Source organism: Sapajus apella, unplaced genomic scaffold, assembly GCF_009761245.1.
Source record: "Sapajus apella isolate SASKATOON/1434 unplaced genomic scaffold, GSC_monkey_1.0 scaffold186, whole genome shotgun sequence".
Classification (NCBI taxonomy): Eukaryota; Metazoa; Chordata; class Mammalia; order Primates; family Cebidae; genus Sapajus; species Sapajus apella.
Window position 1 is genome coordinate 46,923 of NW_022437126.1, and position 19,038 is coordinate 65,960.

The 19,038-nt window shown below is 45.1% G+C and overlaps 1 long non-coding RNA gene across 1 annotated transcript; it reads left to right on the forward strand.

Moving 5' to 3' along the window:
- The first annotated feature begins 1,343 nt into the window (after positions 1-1,343).
- Positions 1,344-17,453, forward strand: LOC116543343. The gene is made up of 3 exons (XR_004265547.1): positions 1,344-1,832; positions 9,504-9,505; positions 17,442-17,453. It is a non-coding gene; the product is annotated as an uncharacterized LOC116543343 (long non-coding RNA).
- The last annotated feature ends 1,585 nt before the right edge of the window (positions 17,454-19,038 follow it).

Consider the following 19,038-nt stretch of genomic DNA (forward strand, 5'->3'; position numbering starts at 1 on the left):
TCAAGGAGAGCTAAGACTGCACTTTATAGTAAGTGGGACCTTGTCAGGGCAACAACGCAGCCTTACACTCTTCTGTCCCTTTTAATGTAAACAGAGTTATAGAAACCGCTCCAGAATAACCACTTCTACCCACTCACAGATAACTTGCTTAGTGTGTGGGCTGATAGCTGTGAACTATGTAAGGCTTTTTTTGTTTTGTTTTCAGATGAGTCTCACTCTGTTGCCAGGCTAGAGTGCAGTGGCATGATCTCAGCTCAATGCAATTTCCACCTCCTGGGTTCAAGCCAGTCTCCTGCCTCAGCCTCCCTCCTTAATTAAATGTTTTATTTTAAATAGCTGGGATTACAGGGGCACCTGGCCTGTGTAAGGCTTTTAAAACAATAGTTTAAATTTTTTAGATTTTAAAGATAACTTTTCTGTTTTTTAAAAATATTTTTTCTTTTCCCCCAAATTGCAGTATTAGTATTAAAACATGTCCAAGGAGTTAATGAATAGCACAGTCTTTTCTTCCTGGGGGTCCTCCCCTTCAGGTGTCCCAGCCTGCTCGCAGCAGCCATAGACAGAGCCTTTGTACTGAGAGAAGCTACAGAGCTCTGGAAAGCTGGGAATGCACACGCACACATGATCAGATTTGAGAATAGGAGGTAGGTTGTGATGTCCTCTCTGAGGGAATAATTGTGATTTTCCTGAGGCTGTTTCTAGATATTGTCAAATAAATTCAGATGTAGGTAAGACGTGACTTTATTCTAAAGGAGTACTGTATTGCAATGGGGAAAGCACCAAGCATCAGATCTGCAAGCATCTCACAAGAGGCAGAAAAGGGCTGTGTTATTTATGGAGGAGCAAACAAGATTAGAAGGACGGTGGGAGGAAGAGTGGAGAATGGCAAAATCAGATTCAAGCTTAGGGAACGTTTCACCCAAAAGTCAGCCTGTTCTTAGGAGGGGCATAAACGGGGCTTGAATGTTGGCTCAGACTGAAGGCAGAGCAGAGTCCGAGAGCTGGGGCAAGGAGAGAAACTTAAGCAAAGTTGTGGTGGAATTCCTGGAACTCAGGGGGCAAAGGCTGCAGCGAGCCGAGATTGCACCAGTGCACTCCAGGGTGACAGAGTGAGACTCTGTCTGATAAATAAATAAACAAATATTTTAAATAAACTCTTTTACATATTTCAAATAAAATCTTGTTTTAACCAATTACAGTTTGTATTCGTGTAATTTTGTTAATATAAAAACCCACCTCTAGAAAGACTATTATAATTTTCTTCTTACTCATATCCAACTAAATTTTACCACCCTGTTATCTAAAAAAAAAAAAAAAAAAAGTTTCCATTAACTAATCTTATTACAATTCACAACATGCTTAGACTTTCTGTTTTGCCTAAATATTCTCTTTCTTGAACAACCCGGTCATTTTATTTTAGGACAAAAAATTTATCACACAAAATTGCTTCTTATATAAAATTGCTGTTTTTCACCTTTATCAAAAATACCTCTTTATGTCTTTAACTTTCTTCTCTTATTTCCTGGTTCCTATTACCTCATTATATACATAACTTTTATAGAAGCTTTGAATTAGACAAAGATATTTACCTTCTAATAAGAACATTTTAAAAATGTTTTCCTACATTTTTTGGGTTGGAAATTACCCAACTACTTAATATCTATTAATAACCTTAGATACCAAGTCATATGACAAGTCTGTTTACAACCATTTATTCCATTACATTTACAAGATAATTTAATATTTTATCTAGATTATGAAAACTGTGATAGTCATTATTTAAGTAAATTCCCTGTTAACCATTTTTGTAGCTATGAATTTCAGGTGTTTAAGTAATTTTCTTTTCTTTTTTTGTTTGTTTGTTTGAGACAGTTTTGCTTTTATTGCCCAGGCTGGAGTGCAGTGGTGCAATCTCGGCTCACTGCTACCTCCGCCTCCTGGGTTCAACTGATTCTCTTGCCTAAGCCTCCCAAGTAGCTGGGACTACAGGTACCTGCCACCACACAGGCTAATTGTTTTGTACTTTAGGTAGAGACAGGGTTTCACCGTGTTGGCCAGGCTGGTCTTGAACTTCTTCCATCAGGTGATTGGCCCCCACCTCAGCCTCCCGAAGTACTCCCAAATTAGAGGCATGAGCCACTGTGCCCAGCCTATTTAAGTAATTTTCTTAAGGTTAAATATAAGAGTATTTTACCAATAACTCAGAATGTAGATGTTTTCATTAAACCAAATTATTCCATGTCTTTTTTATCAAAAATTACACAAGCAAAGATCATTCTGTCTTGGGCTGGGTTTTATAGTTTTATAACACTTATAACAAATCTTAATAGTATTCTGCAGGAATAAGCATGAAATCACTTGATCAACAAGTACAAATGAAAATGCTAGAAATTTTCACAGCATTTCTAATATTTTCCCAATAATTTGAAAGTCAGCTTATTTATAAAAGATTTTACTTAAGTCACATAAATGTGAAAAAGCATTTGACTAGTCTTTTTATTGATAAAATGGTTGACTTATGTACTTGTATTTTTCTTTAAGTCAGTGAATTAGAGCTTTCTATAGTAGAGAAATATTGTGTACACAACATATAAATACATAAATCTATTTGGCATGCTGTCAGAAATATGACTTACAGATTCATAAGACCTCTTTTTTTTTCTATCGTAGACTTTTAAATTTTTTCATTTTTTTTTAATTTAAAAAGTTTTTGGGGTAACAGGTGTTTGGTTACGCCACAACAAAATCACCACCACAAAAAAAAAGATAGTTCTTTACATTTTATTTCAAAATGAATAATTGAAATAATTTTAATGTTTTTATTTCTAACACTTGGTACTAGTGCTGGCTTGTTTTTGAAGAAATATTGATTGAGCATTTAATATTATTTGGAACATATGCAGAAACGGTTCCTGCTTTCTTGTTCTTCAGTGGTGATTTTTGAGATTTTGGTGGACCCATCCCTGAGCAGTGTACACTACCCAATGTGTAGTCTTTTTCCCTCACCCACCTCCTGCCCTTTCCCCCAAAGCCCCCAAATCCATTGTATCATTCTTATGCCTTTGCATCCTCATAGCTTAGTTCCCACTTTTGAGTGAGAACCTAAGATGTTTGGATTTCTATTCCTCAGTTACTTCACTTAGAACAATGGTCTCCAGTTTCATCCATTATATTGTTCCTTTTCATGGGTGAGTAGCATCCATGGCATAAATGAGGTTTAGGGAACTCCAAGGCTACTGAGAGTAGGTGGGCTAGAGATGGGGTGAGAGTGACGAATTCTTATTCTCTAGACCCTCCCTGCTTCATGAATGCAAGCTGCTTTGGCACCTATGGTTGGTGCCTGCCAAGGTTGCTGGGACTCAGGGATGCAAGGACAGAAGAGGGCAAGAGGACACCCTTCTCTTCCTGACATACCCATGGTATATCTGCTAGGAAGAGAAGGAAACCAGGTGTGCCTGCATCCCTGTTTTTGGATGGGTAGCCATCCATCTTCCATCTGTACGCCTTTGAAATCCATTCGGAACCCCTGGGACTCCTTTGAAAAAACATTTGTTTCTTTCTCCTCTTCTGTCCTCTCTTCACAGACAGGCAATTCTGTCTCTATACTATGGGACACTTTCCTCAGACGCATCCTCCAAACTGAGAAAATTTGTTAATTTTTCAAACCTGGTTGGCTTAGGATTGGGCTCAGGGGAAGGGAACCCAGAAGCACAACATGCTGGCCAAAGGAACAAGTTTCTTTTTACCTGTGGGGCTTTTGGCCTCCCTCTCCCTGTGCAAACCGGTAAAAGGACTTGGGACTTTTTAGCTGTCCTTAGCCCTCCCCTTGTTTTGATTCGCTTTGATTTGTTTTGTTTTGTTTGAGAAAGAGTTTCTCTCTTGTAGCCCAAGCTGGAGTGCAATGGTGAGATCTCGGCTCACCAACCTCCACTTCCCGGGTTCAAGAGATTCTTCTGCCTCAGCCTCCCTAGTAGCTGGGATTATAGGCACCTCACACCATGCCCATGTAGTGGTTTGTATTTTTTGTATTTTTAGTAGAGACAGGGTTTCACTCTGTTGGCCAGACTGGTCTCAAACTCCTGCCTCAGCCTCTAAAAAGTGCTGGGATAATAGGCATGAGCCATCGCGCCCGGCTCACTTTGTTTTGATACATGTCTTCTAATAATCTGGTGTGTGTTGTCTCACCTTCAGCCATCAAAGCTTGAATGGTCAAGCAGCTGGAGCCTCGGACAATAACCTCTCTGCCAGGGACCCTTAGATAGGCCTCTGAGGGGACTCTGAGTGCTGTTTTCCCAAAACCGCCCCTGACAGTTGGAAGCAGCATCCTTATTCTATCGGCAGTTGGATGTACTTCTTTACAGGGAGTTGCAGAGTGGAGAGCCTGACCTCTTCCCTTCCTGTGTGGAATCTGGAATTCAATCTGTGAAGAGAGAAGCCTATGCTAGCGTAACTCTCGCTCTGCTGAGGCTCCCTGGTTCCTCTTTATCCTTTTTGCTTAATGAATTTTATTTTTCTCACCCTTCAAAGTGTCTGTGAGCCTAATATTTCATGACTGTGTGACAAGGACCCCATCTTTAGTCTAGAATGTTTTACATTGGTCATTTATGCAGGCTGTCAGCTCCACAGGGAGGCTTTTGCCTTCCTTCCCTGTGCCTTCTCCCGGGCTGAGACTTAGGGTAGATGGGGATGGGCTGGTCCTTCCCTGAGGTCCTCTCTGGGATGGGGATGGATCCTGGCCTGGTCAGGTCCCCAGCTCTGCCTGGGTTGCCTTACAGTGAGACGGAGCTGCCCCTGTCAGTGCCCTGGAGGTAAAGATAAGAACCTGTGTCTGCTACTTGGGAGGCTTTCCCAGGGACAGGGAAGCAGGGCTGGTCAGTGAGGCAGAGGGGGACAGCCTGTGGGCCGAAGTGGTGGTGACTTAGAGTGACACGCTGTCACTGGAAGAAATGGCAGTTCCTGCTCCACCTGACCCCAAGACTCTATTCCCGATACAAACCCAAACCAAGAATCACAGTCTTGTTCAGAAGTCACTGCCTTCTTCTTGTTCCAGGACCCAAGCTGAAGGCTTAGAAACAACCAAACCCAGGGTTTGTGTGATCTGAGGATGCTGAGTCCTGGCGTGATGAGGCAGGCAGCTGGTGCTTGTTCTATCAGAGGGTCTCAGCCCCCAGGGTCTGTCCTTTCCTGGTTCCTTCCAGTTCCTAGAGCCCAGGACCCAGCATCCATGGGCCACTGGCGAAGGCCTGGCAGCTCCGCCAACTCCATCAATGGCTCATTTGACAGCAAAGACATCAGGAAATAAAATGAACTGAGAAGTGGCTGAAGATGCTTGGAGACTGGCCACAATATAGGAGCAGCAAGAAGGTACCATGCGGAGGGAGTGGCCCCTGTACATAGTGGCCTTCTACAGAGCCAGGAGACAGGCACCTATGGCCGTGACCTGGCACCATCTGTCTCTTAGTGGGTGGGTGGCACCCCGTACCTCACCCAGAGAACAGCAGGCCGGGTTACCAGTGTCCTGCCCGTCCATGCAAGCATCGCCTTTCTGGGAGAAAACCTATTGCCAGGACTTGGGCCACCCATAGCTCAGGGGTAGGGATGCATCCTGGTGACTCAAAAAAAGGAATAGGTCCAGGTTGGAGTGCACAACACTGAGTGCTCATGCACACTTTCAATTGTTGGGGAAAGGCCTACTCCCAGGAAACCCCACCTCTCTTTGGGAACCAAGGAGCCAATGGCTGCAGACTCCCAGAATCCTCACGCTCTGATCCTCCCACGGGTTGCCCCATGTCCTGTCTCACTGGAGCCTTCTTCTGTCTGTTTCTGTCTTGCAAGGTCTTCAAAGGAATTCCCCCCACTGTTGCAGGACTGGGCATGCTCACTACTGCTAGACTTTGAGGAAGTCAAGGCTGAGAACCCAGGAGAATACAAGGTACAGCCCTCACAGACTTGGCCAGGGCAGGACAAACAGGCCAGGCTGTGTCAGGAGCACAGGACTCCAGCTGGACGGAATGTTGAGCCTGGGTTGGGGGCGGGGGCTATGGACAGATGCACATCTAGGTACAGACGGTGACTCAGGCACCACAGGTGCGCTGGACTCTGCTGACCCTTCCTGGCTTCAGAAACAAGGCAAAAAAGGAGCTTTCTGCAGAAGGAAACCTTCCTCCTTTCCTTCCAGAAGTGCTGACTGTGGGATGACTGCCATTTGGGGCAGGGAGTGTTTTGTCTGTTCTGAAGCTGCTTCCTCCCCTTGGCCCTGCCCTACAGGTCATGAAGGAGAAAGGCAAGAGGTCTCCACATGAGGTTTAGAGAACGATATGGAGTCAAGTAGGCACGAGTTATTTAGAGAACAACTTGGTGTCAAGCAAGGCCTTCTGAGTAGGTGGGATTACAGGCGTGTGCCACTACACCTGACTAATTTTTGTACTTTTAGTAGAGAAAGATGGATTTTCACCCTGTTGGCCAGGCCGATCTCGAACTCCTGACCTCAAGTGATCTGCCTGCCTTGGCCTCCCAAAGTGCTGGGATTGTAGGCGCGAACCACTGGCTCCCAGCCAAAAATCTCATAGTGCTTAAAGAAAGTTGACAAATTTGTGTTGGGCTTCATTCAAAGCAGTACTGGACTGTGGGTTGGACAAGCTTGTAAAAGGCAAAGCAAACACTACAAAAAAAATAGGGATAGCAAATTTAGGGAGCTACCACGGCGCTCTCCAGGGCTTCAGGAAAGCACTGCAGGAAGAAACCAGTCTGGAAGAATCCCCCACACACCAGAAGTGAGCGCTAGATCTCCTTGGAAAGAGTGAGGCTGTGGCCTGCTCAACAGCAGAAAATTTTGCTGAGGGGCTACACTGACAAAACATTGGGAAGCTGCTTCGCCAAGCACTGCCCAGGAGCTGCTCTGTCCCCAGAGAGGTGATAGCCACTGTTGGCTGCTGCGCACCACAAGAGCAAGCTAAGAGGATCACTCAGTACCAGGAAGAAGAGCCCCAGCCTTCTCCAGGTCCCTCTAGCAGATGCTGCAGATGAAGTTTCACACTGTGCCGCAGACAAGGCAAAGCCGGCAAGCAGGGCATAGGGGTGAGGTTTCGAACTGATGGTAATCAGCTCAACAGTGTAAGAAAAATGAGTTTTCTTTTGAGAAGACATTCAACATCACTGATCATTAGAGAAATGCAACTCAAAACCACAATGAGATACGATGTCACACCAGTCAGAATGGCTACTACTGAAAAGTCAAAAAATAACAGATGCTGGCAATGTTGTGGCAAAAAAAGCAACACTTACACACTGTTGATGGAAGTGTACATTAAGACCTTGTAGAAGACAGTGGCAATTCCTCAAAGACCTAAGACAGAGATACCATTCAACAAAGCAATCCCATTACTGGGTATATACCCAAAGGAATAGAAATCATTTTTTTATAAAGATGTGTGCATGTGTATGTTCATTCCAGCACTAGTCAACAATACCAAAGCATGAAATCAACCCAAATGCCCATCAGTGATAGACTGGATAATGTGGTGTATATACACTACGGAGTATATGCAGCCATAAAAAAGAATGAGATCATATCGTTTGCAAGGACATGGATGGAGCTGGAGGTCACCATCCTTAGCAAGCTTATAAGTGGGAGCTAAATGATGAGAACACATGGATGCATAGCAAAGAACAACAAACACTTTGGCCTTTTTGGGGGTGGAGGGTGGGAGGAGGGAGGAGAGCGGGAAAATAGCTAATGGGTACTAGGCTTAATAACTGGGTGATGAAATAATCTATACAACAAACCCCCATGACACCAGTGTGCCTATGTAACAAACCTGCACATGTACCCCTGAGCTTAAAAGTTAAATTAAAAAAAAAAAAAAAAGAAATCATGAGTTTTGCCTTCATTTAAAGAATTTGAGCCAAAGGGTGACATTTTAAATGATATTTTTGAAAAATCAGCTAGGTGGCTTCCTGGAAAGACAAAAGAAGCAGCAGAAGGAGTGAAAGGCATCTAGGACAGGTCGCTAGTAGAGACCTGGGATGATAGTGGCTGGCGGGGTGGCAGCAGATAGGCCTGTAGAGACGCTTGGATTTACAACATGTTTTAAAAGAATCACCAGCACGGTTTACTGATGACTTGATTTGGAGTACGAGAGAAAGAAAGCAGTCCCAGAGGATTCCAGATTTCTTACGGAAGAATAGAAGTGACATTTACTAGATGGTAAACTCTGAATAAAGTGAAAAACAGTGAGCTTCTCACTTCAAGGAAAACTAACAATATCCTCTATGTCAGTGATGAAATTAAAAATTTCAATTAAAACTTAGAATTTTGGAAAACTTTTATCAACTACTGTGAGCCAGACTGCTGTCCAAAAACCTAAAGATCTTTCTTGCTAGGCTGGCAATGATTTAACAAAGCTTTTGTTTGTTTATTTGACATTGTATAATGAAATGTGCCAACATTGAAAAGATCTGCTTAACTCAGTGAAACAGTGTCTAATGAGTGATATTATAAAACTGTGCATGTGTAAAACTTAAAGTATCAGATGGAACGACAGATTTTAGAGTAAAATCTAATCTATTTTAAATCTTAAGAGTTTTGTTTGTTTGTTTGTTTTGTTTTGTTTTTTTGAGACAGTTTCGCTTTTGTTACCCAGGCTGGAGTGTAATGGTGTGATCTCGGCTCACCGCAACCTCCGCCTCCTGGGTTCAGGCAATTCCCCTGCCTCAGCCTCCCGAGTAGCAGGGACTACAGGCGCACACTACCACCCCAGGCTAATTTTTGTATTTTTAGTAGAGACAGGGTTTCACCATGTTGACCCGGATGGTCTTGATCTCTTGATCTCATGATCCGCCCGCCTCAGCCTCCCAAATTGCTGGGATTACAGGCATGAGCTGCCTTGCCTGGTCATTTACATTTGATTTGAAGGAGTTCTCACTGAGAAAAGTCAATCTATTCTATTTTTATTCGTTGCAGATTATAGAAACATATTTTGATGGCCGGGCGCGGTGGCTCAAGCCTGTAATCCCAGCACTTTGGGAGGCCGAGGCGGGTGGATCACGAGGTCAAGAGATCGAGACCAGCCTGGTCAACATAGTGAAACCCCGTCTCTACTAAAAATACAAAAAATCAGCTGGGCATGGTGGCACGTGCCTGTAATCCCAGCTACTCAGGAGGCTGAGTGAGGCAGGAGAATTGCCTGAACCCAGGAGGCGGAGGTTGCGGTGAGCCGAGATCGCGCCATTGCACTCCAGCCTGGGTAACATGAGTGAAACTCCATCTCAAAAAAAAAAAAAAAAAGAAAAAGAAAAAAAAAAGAAACATATTTTGATAAGAAGAAATTCTAGATAACCAAAAATAAACTTCATTAAAATGCTTATTCTGGGCCTCTCATCTCTTACACTTATGAAATCCAAATATAATTTTCTTACAACAGGGAATTTGCCTATTTATCTCAAATAACTGAATTGTTGGAGGCTTGGGGCAATTCTATGGCTTAAAGACTATTACATTTAAGTTGTACCTATTACAGTTTTGTTTTAATTAGGTATATGTGACTTCAATTTAGTTAAGGTAGTATGAATAAACATCAGTTATCAATATTTGAGATTACAATATTTGAATTAATTTTATTAATGAAAAATTGTTCTCATGCATGGAGTATATATCTGACTTATTTTTCAAGGTCTTTGGAGCTAAACTTAGGATACTCGGCTTATTTTTAGCTCCCTCTAACTCTGCATTTTGATAGCAGCAGCTGCGCTTATGTGCTAGAAACTTACTATAGTCTACTATTGCATACATAGTAGATGCACAATTAATGTGTACTATAAAAATATGTGAGTCATATGAAACTCTAATTATATATTAGGTTTTAAAGGAGAAGATGCTTCGCAATAGGGATATGGATTAGACTGTGAAACTGCACTAGGTTTACATGCCAAATACGTCACATACAAACAAAGTAACATTAAGAAGATTAGGAGGGGGCCGGGTGCGGTGGCTCACGCCTGTAATCCCAGGAATTTGGGAGGCCGAGCTGGACGGATCACTAGGTCAAGACATCGAGACCAGTCTAACCAACATGGTGAAACCCTGTGTCTCCTAAATATACAAAAATTAGCTGGGCATGGTAGCACATGCCTGTAATCCTAGCTACTCGAGAGGCTGAGGCAGGAGAATTGCTTGAACCTGGGAGGCAGAGGTTGCAGTGAGCCGAGATTGTGCCACTGCACTCCGACCTGGTAGACAGAGGCAGACGCCATATAAAAAAAAAAAAAAAAGAAGTTTAGGTTGGATGTGGTGGCTCATGCCTGTAATCCCAGCACTTTGGACGCCAAGGAAGTTGGATCACCTGAGGTCAGCAGTTCAAGACCAGCCTGGTCAACATGGTGAAACCCCATCTCTACTAAAAATACAAAAAATTAACCAGGTGTGGTGGCACACATCTGTAGTCCCAGCTACTCAAGAGGCTGGGGCAGAAGAATAACTTGAACCTGGGAGATGAAGTTTGCAGTAAGCCAAAATCGTGCCACTGCACTCCAGCCTGGGCAACAGAGCAAGACTCCATCTTAAAAAAAAAAAAAGTGGCCAGGCACAGTGGCTCACGCCTATATTCCCAGCACTTTGGAAGGCCAAGGTGGGCGAATCACGAGGTCAGGAGATCGAGACCATCCTGGCCAACATGGTGAAACGCTGTCTCTACTAAAAATACAAAAAATTAGCTGGGCATGGTGGCGCGTGCCTGTAATCCCAGCTACTCAGGAGGCTGAGGCAGGAGAATTGCCTGAACCCAGGAGGCGGAGGTTGCAGTGAGCCAAGATGCACCATTGCACTCCAGCCTGGGTAACAAGAGCAAAACTCCGTCCCAAAAAAGAAAAAAAAAAAAAAATTAGCTGGGCGTGGTGGCACACAGCTACTCGGGAGGCTGAGGCAGGAGAATAGCTTGAACCCAGGAGGCAGAGATTGCAGTGAGCTGAGATCACGCCACTGCACTACAGCCTGGACAACAGTGCAAGACTCCGTCTCAAAAAAAAAAAAAAAGGTTAGAGATTACCCAATTTGGGCCTCAGTTTCTTCTTTGGCCAAACAGTCCTAATAATCTATGCTGAGGTTAAATAAGTTAACAGGTAATAATATTGCAGAACATACTTTATAACATCTTATAGATTCTAAATAAAAATATGTATTTTGCCTTTTTTAAAAATTATTTTTGTTTTACTTTCAGTACATCATAAAGTCTGTTAGATCCCAAATATTGAGAAGTCTGGGCCGGGCACAGTGGCTCATGCCTGTAATCCCAGCACTTTGGGAGGCTGAGGTGGGCGGATCACGAGGTCGAGATCGAGATCATCCTGGCCAACATGATAAAACCCTGTTTCTACTGAAAATACAAAAATTAGCTGAGCATGGTGGCACGCACCTGTAGTCCCAGCTACCTGGGAGGCTGAAGCAGGAGAATCACTTGAACCCAGGAGGCAGAGGTTACAGTGAGCCGAGAACACGCCACTGCACTCTATCCTGGCAACAGAATAAGACCCCATCTCAAAAAAAGAGAAACATTTTATAACCTCTCTCTGAAGACTGCTACCTGGAGGCTTCATCTGCATGATAAAACTTTGGTCTTCACAACCTCTTATCACAACTCAGACATTCCTTTCTGCTGATTCCAGGTCTTTGGGTAAACTCAACCAACAGTCAACCAGAAAATTTTTAAATCTACCTATGAGCTGGAAGCTCCCCCCGACCCTGCAAGTTGTCCTGCTTTTCTGGACCGAACCAATTTATTTTTTAAATATGTTTGAAGTCTCAAGTCTCTTTGAAATGTATAAAACCAAGCTGCACCATGATCACCTTGGGTACATGTTCTCACCATCTCCTAAGGGCTGTGTCCCGGACCATGGTCACTCATATTTGGCTCAGAATAAATCTCTTCAAATATTTTACAGAGTTTGATTCTTTTTCATTGACAAGACTAGACCATAGAGGATAACTTCTGGGCGCTGCCATGGCATTTGTAAACTATCATGGCCCTGGCGGGAGTCTTTCAGCATGCCAGTGCCTTATAATTAGTGTATAATGAGCAATGAGGACAACCAGAGGTCACTTAACCACCATCTTGGTTTTGGTGGGTTTTGGCCAGCTTTACTGTGTCCTATTTTATCAGCAAGGTCTTTGTGACCTGTATCTTGTGCTGATCTCCTATCTTATCCTACGACTAAGAATGTGTAACCTCCTGCAAATGCAGCCCAGGAAGTATCAGACTTATTTTACCTAGACCTTATTCAAGATGGAGTCACTCTGGTTCAAATGTGTGTGACACATTCAGACGGTCACAGGGGAGGTGGGGGGGCTTCAAATTTTATTTTGGTTCATGGTGTAGACTCTAGTGCTATTGTATTATGACATGGTGTGTATACTTTTCATTTGTAAAATTGCTGTTCTTTTGACAATTTGACTGTTTCGTTGACTATAAGTTTGAAAAGAAAAAGAAAAAAATGTCAATGACTGTGCTGTGGTTGGAGACTTTATTTACCAAGATGTTTACCCTTTCCTTTCCCCTCTCATTACGAGATGTGACTCCTCCTCCTCATCCCCTAAAGCTTTGTAGTCTCCCCTATGTCATAATGAAGACACATTTTCTTCTGAAAACTGGCCAGTTCTTTTATTGACACAAGCAGTCAAAGAGAGGGTGACAGGAGGGAAAACAGCAGCCAGGGCAGACTGGCCTGGATGGGGCTCCCTGGTTGGCAGCAATGCCATGTAGGCTGCTGTGGTGGTGACAGGTAGGGCTGGCAAGTCTATGTCCAGGTAGGGGCTTCCTGCAGTGAAGGCCAACCTCAGCCCCCTCCATGGTGTGGGCCGCCTGCCCACAGGCAGCCAGCTGGTCCTCCTGGGAAATGGCACCAGCCCAGGAATCCATACTAAGTCTCTCAGCAGATGGGGCAATCAGCAGTGGTGAGGTGGATATGCAGCAGGCAGGGTCTCAAAGCCTCCAGGTGGCATATTGGCATATCAAGCCAGGGCACTCAGGGTGCTTTTGGGCTGGGATCCAGAGATCAGACTGCCTGCACTGCAGTGAAAAGGCTGGGAAGAGGCAGCAGTGTTCACAGCTGTTAACCCCCTTGAACCAGCCCTCCACATCCTCGTTCCTGCACAGTCTCCTGGCTTGCCCTGGTTCTCCGATGTGAATCCTTACAGCATCAGGTCTTGCAGTGCCTTGGTCCCCTGTGTGGTCACCCTGGGGGCCCGCGGTGCCTCTGGTGCCCTTCTCCTCCTAGGACTCAGGTTGAAGCCAGGCCCCTCTGGGCCTGGGACCCACACACAGGTGAGGTCAGAGGCTGCAGGGCACACTCCTGGCTGGCGGGGTCTGCAGGAACCCCATGCTCAGCCTTCCCTCTAGAGGCCTTGATGGGACCAAGTCCCCAACTGAATGGCATTTCCCAAGGTCCAGAACCAAGGTCCAGCAGCCATGTGGAGCTGCGAGGCAGCTGCGCAGGTGCCACCTGGGGTCCTTCCACGCCCTGTTCTCCTACTGAGGGGCTTTGCAGACAGGCTCCACCTTCTTGCTGGGGTGTCTCTTGGGCTGTCTCCTCTGTAATAAGCCTGGGCAGGGCCTGATGTCAGGGTCCCAGTGGGCTTGCTGGGCCAGGCCCGTCCTGTGGTTCCAGGGCTGTCCAGGTAAGAGATTGAAGTGACAGGGGCCCAGTAGCCCTGTTCAAAATTGTAGTAGGAAACCATGGATCCCCGGCATCCAGGTCTGTGTGGAGGTGTGGCATAGAGTTCCAGCACAGGTATTTCTGTGTAATACGAGTCCTGGCCTCACCAGGAAACAAGCTTGCCGCATCTTGATCCTCTGGGCTACCCAGAGAGCAGCCCGGCCCTGGGTTCTGGGGAAGCCCCTTCGTGCTGATGGGCCTTGGCCTCAGCCTTGGGGCAGCCCCATCAGGCGAGGCTGGGGGAGGTCAAGGCTTTTGTCACTTGGGGGCTGATGGCATGAGTCCCTGGAACTGAGTAGGTGGGGTGGGGAGGGCCAGACTGTCCCACTCACAGAGGGGCCCAATGCCAGGGGACACCCTCGAGGATCCTCACTCGAGTTCTGCTGAAAAAAAGAAAGACGTGATTAGCATCTTCACCAAGCCCATCTAGTCTCTTCAGGGCTACCTCCCACAGGCCTGGGTCTCTGGAGTCCTCGGGGTCCCTGTGTGGCCCCGTAGCCTGACAATGAGGACGCCCCTGCAGGCAGCTGATCCCAGTGCGAGGGCTGTGTGTAGTCTGAGATGGGGGAGCTTTCGAGGAACCTCAGGTCGCTCCTGGAATGGCCCCCAGCGTTCCGGGTGGCTCAGGGTTTCCTGCCTCATGCCCCCACCTCAGGGCTGTTTGGCAGCCCCAACTTAGAACAAAGGGGGAAGGGACCTACACTGTCACCCAGCTTTCTTGCCACCTCACATGGGGGCCTGTCTCCACAGAGCATGAGAAGGCCCTGGGCACGTGTTCCCCTCTGCCCTCACTCCATGCCAGGGCTGGACCGATCCCATACCTGGCTGAACTCTTGGTTCTGGCTCTGGGTCAGGGCTTCCCCACAATGCCCTCTGCCTAAATCCTCTCTGGGTCAGGGACACCAATTCTCTTGTCCCCCTGTCTTGTTATCTTGACATCCTTGGAGGGGCACTCAAGAATGGGGGGGTCCCTGCTGCGTGGAGGTAGGGGTCGGGGCTTCCACAGCTGGGTCTGACTGCCCCAGTGTCCCTCAGGGCCCTTCGAGGGGGAGAGGGGAGCAACGTGGAAAGTGTGGGAGGGGTGTTGGGAGGTCCTGCCCACAGCCCCTGCCTGCCGGCACAGCATGTCTGGCACACATGGGCTCAGTACCCCGCCCTGAGGACCAGCAGACCCATTTGACTTTCTTAGAGTAGAGGAGGAAGAATAGGTGCAGGAGGAAGGTCAGGTAGGAGGGCTGGTGGGGCCAGGGCCCTCCCCACCACTGACTGCCCAGAGGGTAGTTTTTAATGTCTTATAGAATAAGATTACTCTTTCTTTTTTGTTGTTGTTGTTTTAAGACTGCTCATTACTCTTTTGCATAATGTTTAATCTCCCATGTGGCCCTTTTTGAAGCTCTTCCCCAGTCCCACATCTGTCTCTTTGGTATTTTGATTGGCATTTGTATTATATGTATTAATGAGAAGTAATCTGCCATCTTAAAAATGTCTTATTTTTTCCTGATCATAAAATTATATGTTCATTACAGAAGATTTAGAAAATACAGAAAAGTGTAAAAAAGAAAAGTATTACCTTTAATCTCATCACTTGGAGGAAAAAAATCACAAACACTTTGCTATATGTCCTTTCAGACTTTTTCTTAGTTTATACATATTTGAGCATGCATAAAACTTGCATAGAAATGATTACGATATGCGTGTTGAACAATGAGAACACGTGGACTTAGGGAGAGAAGCATCACACACTGGGGGCAGTTTGGAGGTAGGGGAGAGACAGCAGGGGGTGGGGAGGGTGGGGAGGGATAACATGGGGAGAAATGCCAGATGTAGTATGCACCTAAAGTAAAAAATTAAAAAAAATTAAAATTAAAATAAAAAAAATGATTATGATATTTCATCTTCCTATCCTGAAGAATAGAGTATGTCTGTCCACATTCCAGTTGGATTTATTTATTTGTTTGTTTTAGAAGCAGAAAGTTTAATAGAAAAAGAAGAGAGAGAGAAATGGCTTCCTCATGCTGAGAAAGTGGATTGCTTCAGATTCGTTTATTTATTCCACTGTTAATCTGTTTTTATTAATTCTTTTATTCTACTTTTTGCACATTTCTTTGATTTCTCACTAGTTTCTTGAGTAAAATTCTTTGTTCATTTTACTTTGTTCTTTCTTGATTGATAATGAAAGCATTTAAAGATATGAATTTGAACTTTCTTGTAGCTTTAGCTAAATAGAGACAATAAAATCTAGAAATTCTGAAATAAATTAAACTAAATTTAGAGAAAAAAGGAAAGTGTTCATTTTCTGTAGAATACAGGCACAACATAAAGGTTTAAAATTAAGTGTTATAATATTAGAAGATCAAGTTGTTATTATTCATATATTCCATATCTTATTGCATGCTAGATAGAATTATCAAATATTAACAGCCGGACAAAAAAGTCCTCACTAGTAATTTTAGTTGAGAGTTTGAAGTAAAGATGGGGGCATGATATCACGTAGGGTTTCTTTTATATCTAGCAAGACCCTAGGTCTGTGATTTTGTGCTGTCTTTTTTTTTGGGGGGACGGAGTTTCTCTCTTATTACCCAGGCTGGAGTGCAATGGCGCGATCTCGGCTCACCGCAACCTCCGCCTCCTGGGTTCAGGCAATTCTCCTGCCTCAGCCTCCTGAGTAGCTGGGATTACAGGCACACGCCACCATGCCCAGCTAATTTTTTGTATTTTTAGTAGAGACGGGGTTTCACCGTGTTGGCCAGGCTGGTCTAGAACTCCTGACCTCAGGTGATCCACCCGCCTCGGCCTCCCAAAGTGCTGGGATTACAGGCTTGAGCCACCGCGCCCGGCTTGTGCTGTCTTATATGCACAGAGACTGATTTGTAATTGCAGTGAATTTGTAACATACCTGACCTTTTATATTACCATAGAAAAAGCAAAACCCAGACCTCCTAATCAAACTGATAGCTTATTGTATCTCCACCTCACAATATCAACTAATCCACCAGCAACCACGATGATTTGGTTTGGCTCTGTCTTCCCACCCAAATCTCATCTCGAATTGTGATCCCTGTGTGTCAAAGGAGGGACCTGATGGGAGGTGACTGCACCATGGGGGTGGTTTCCCCATGCTGTTCTTGTGATAGTGAGTTCTCACAAGATCTGTTGATTTTATAAGTGGCAGTTTCCCCTGCTCTCCCTTCTCTCCTGATCCCTTTGAAGAAGTTACTGCTTCCTATGTGCCTTCCAACATGATTCTAAGATTCCCGAGGCCTCCCCAGCCATGCAGAACTGTAAGTCAATTAAACCTCTTCTGTTTACAAATTACCCAGTCTCAGGTATTCTATATAGGAGTGCAAAAATGGACTAACACAGGAAATTAGTACCAAGAGTTCGGAGCACTGCTGTAAAGATACTTGAAAATGTGGAAGCAACTTTGGAACTGGGTAATGGGCAGAGGTTGGAACAGTTTGGAGGGCTCAGAAACAGACAGGAAGATGTTGGAACGTTTGGAGCTTCCTAGAGACTTGAATGGTTTTGACCAAAATGCTCACAGTGATGTGGACAATGAAGTCCAGGCTGAGGTGGTCTCAGATGAAGATGAGGAACTTATTGGGAACTGGAGCAAAGGTCACTCTTGCTATGCTTTAGCAAAGACAGTAGTGGCATTTTGTCCCTGCCCTAGAGATCTGTGAAAATTTGAACTTGAGAGAGATGACTTAGAGTATTTGGCAGAATAAATTTCTAAGCAGTAAAGTATTCAAGAAGTGACAGCATAAAAGTTTGGAAAATTTGCAGCCTGACCATGTGGTAGAAAAGGAAAACCCTTTTCTGGGGAGAAATTCAAGCCAGCTGCAGAAATTTGCATAAGTAACAAGGAGTCAAATGTTAATTGCCAAGACAATGGGGAAATGTCTCCAGGGCATGACAGAGATCTTCATAGCAATCCCTGCCATCACAGGCCCAGAGGCATAGGAGGGAAAAATGGTTTTCCTGGCCAGGCCCAGGGCCCTGCTGCTCTGTGCAGCCTTGGGACATGGTAATTTGCTTCCCAGCTGCTGCAGGTCCAATCATGGTTAAAGAGGCCAAGGTACAACTTGGGCTATTGCTTCAGCAGGTGTAACCCCCAAGCCTTGCCAGCTTCCACGTGGTATTGGGCTTTCAGGTGCACAAAAGACAAGAGTTGAGCTTTGGGAGCCTCTGCCTAGACTTCAGAGGATGTATGAAAACACCTGGATGTCCCGTCAGAAGTCTGCTGCATGAGCAGAGCCCTCATGGAGAACCTCCGCTAGGGGAGTACGGAAGGGAAATGTGGGATTGGAGCCCCCATATAGGATCCTATTGGGGCATTGCCTAGTGGAGCTGTGAGAAGAGGCCCACAGTTCTTCAGACTCCCAAATGGTAGATCCATCAACAGCTTGCACCATGTGCATGGAAAAGATGCAGGCATTCAATGCCAGCCTGTAAAAACAGCCACAGGGGCTGTACTCAGCAGTGCCACAGAGGCAGAGCTGCCCAAGGCCTTGGGAGCCCACCTCTTGCATCAGAATGCCCTGGATGTGAGATATAGGGTCAAAGGAGATCATTTTGGAGCTTTAAGATTTAATGACTCCCCTGCCAGACTTTGGACTTGCACGGGGCCTCTGGCCGCTTTGTTTTGGCCAATTTCTCCCATTTGGAATGGAAACATTTACCTAATGCCTGTACCCTCGTTGTATCTTGGAAGTAACTAACTTGATTTTGATTTTACAGCCTCATAGGCAGAAGAGACTTGCTTTGTCTCAGATGAGACTTTGGACTTGGACTTTTGGGTTAATGCTGGAATGAGTTAAGACTTTGGGCAACTGTTGGGAAGGCATAATTGATTTTGAAATGTGAAAAGGGCATGAGATTTGGGAGGGGTCAGGGGCAGAATAATATGGTTTGGCTCTGTGTTTCTACTCAAATCTCAACTTGAATTGTAATCCCTATGTGTTGAGAGAGGGACCTGGTAGGAGGTGATTGAATTGTGCGGGTGGTTTCTCCCATCCTATTCTCATGATAGTGAGTTTTCATGAAATCTGATGGTTTTCTAGGTGACAATTTCTCCTGCTTGCTCTCCCCTCTCTCCTGCTGCCTTGTGAAGAAATTGCCTGCCTCCCCTTTGCCTTCCGTCATGATTGTAAGTTTCCGAGGCCTTCCCACCCATGCAAAACTGTGAGCCAATTAAACCTCTTTTGTTTGTAAATTACCCAGTCTCAGGTATTCTTTATAGCAGGGTGAAAATCGACTAATGTACATGAATTTGAATGATAATACTTAAGGGACTCATGTCCAAAGGATAACAGGAGCAGTTTTAGTACAAAA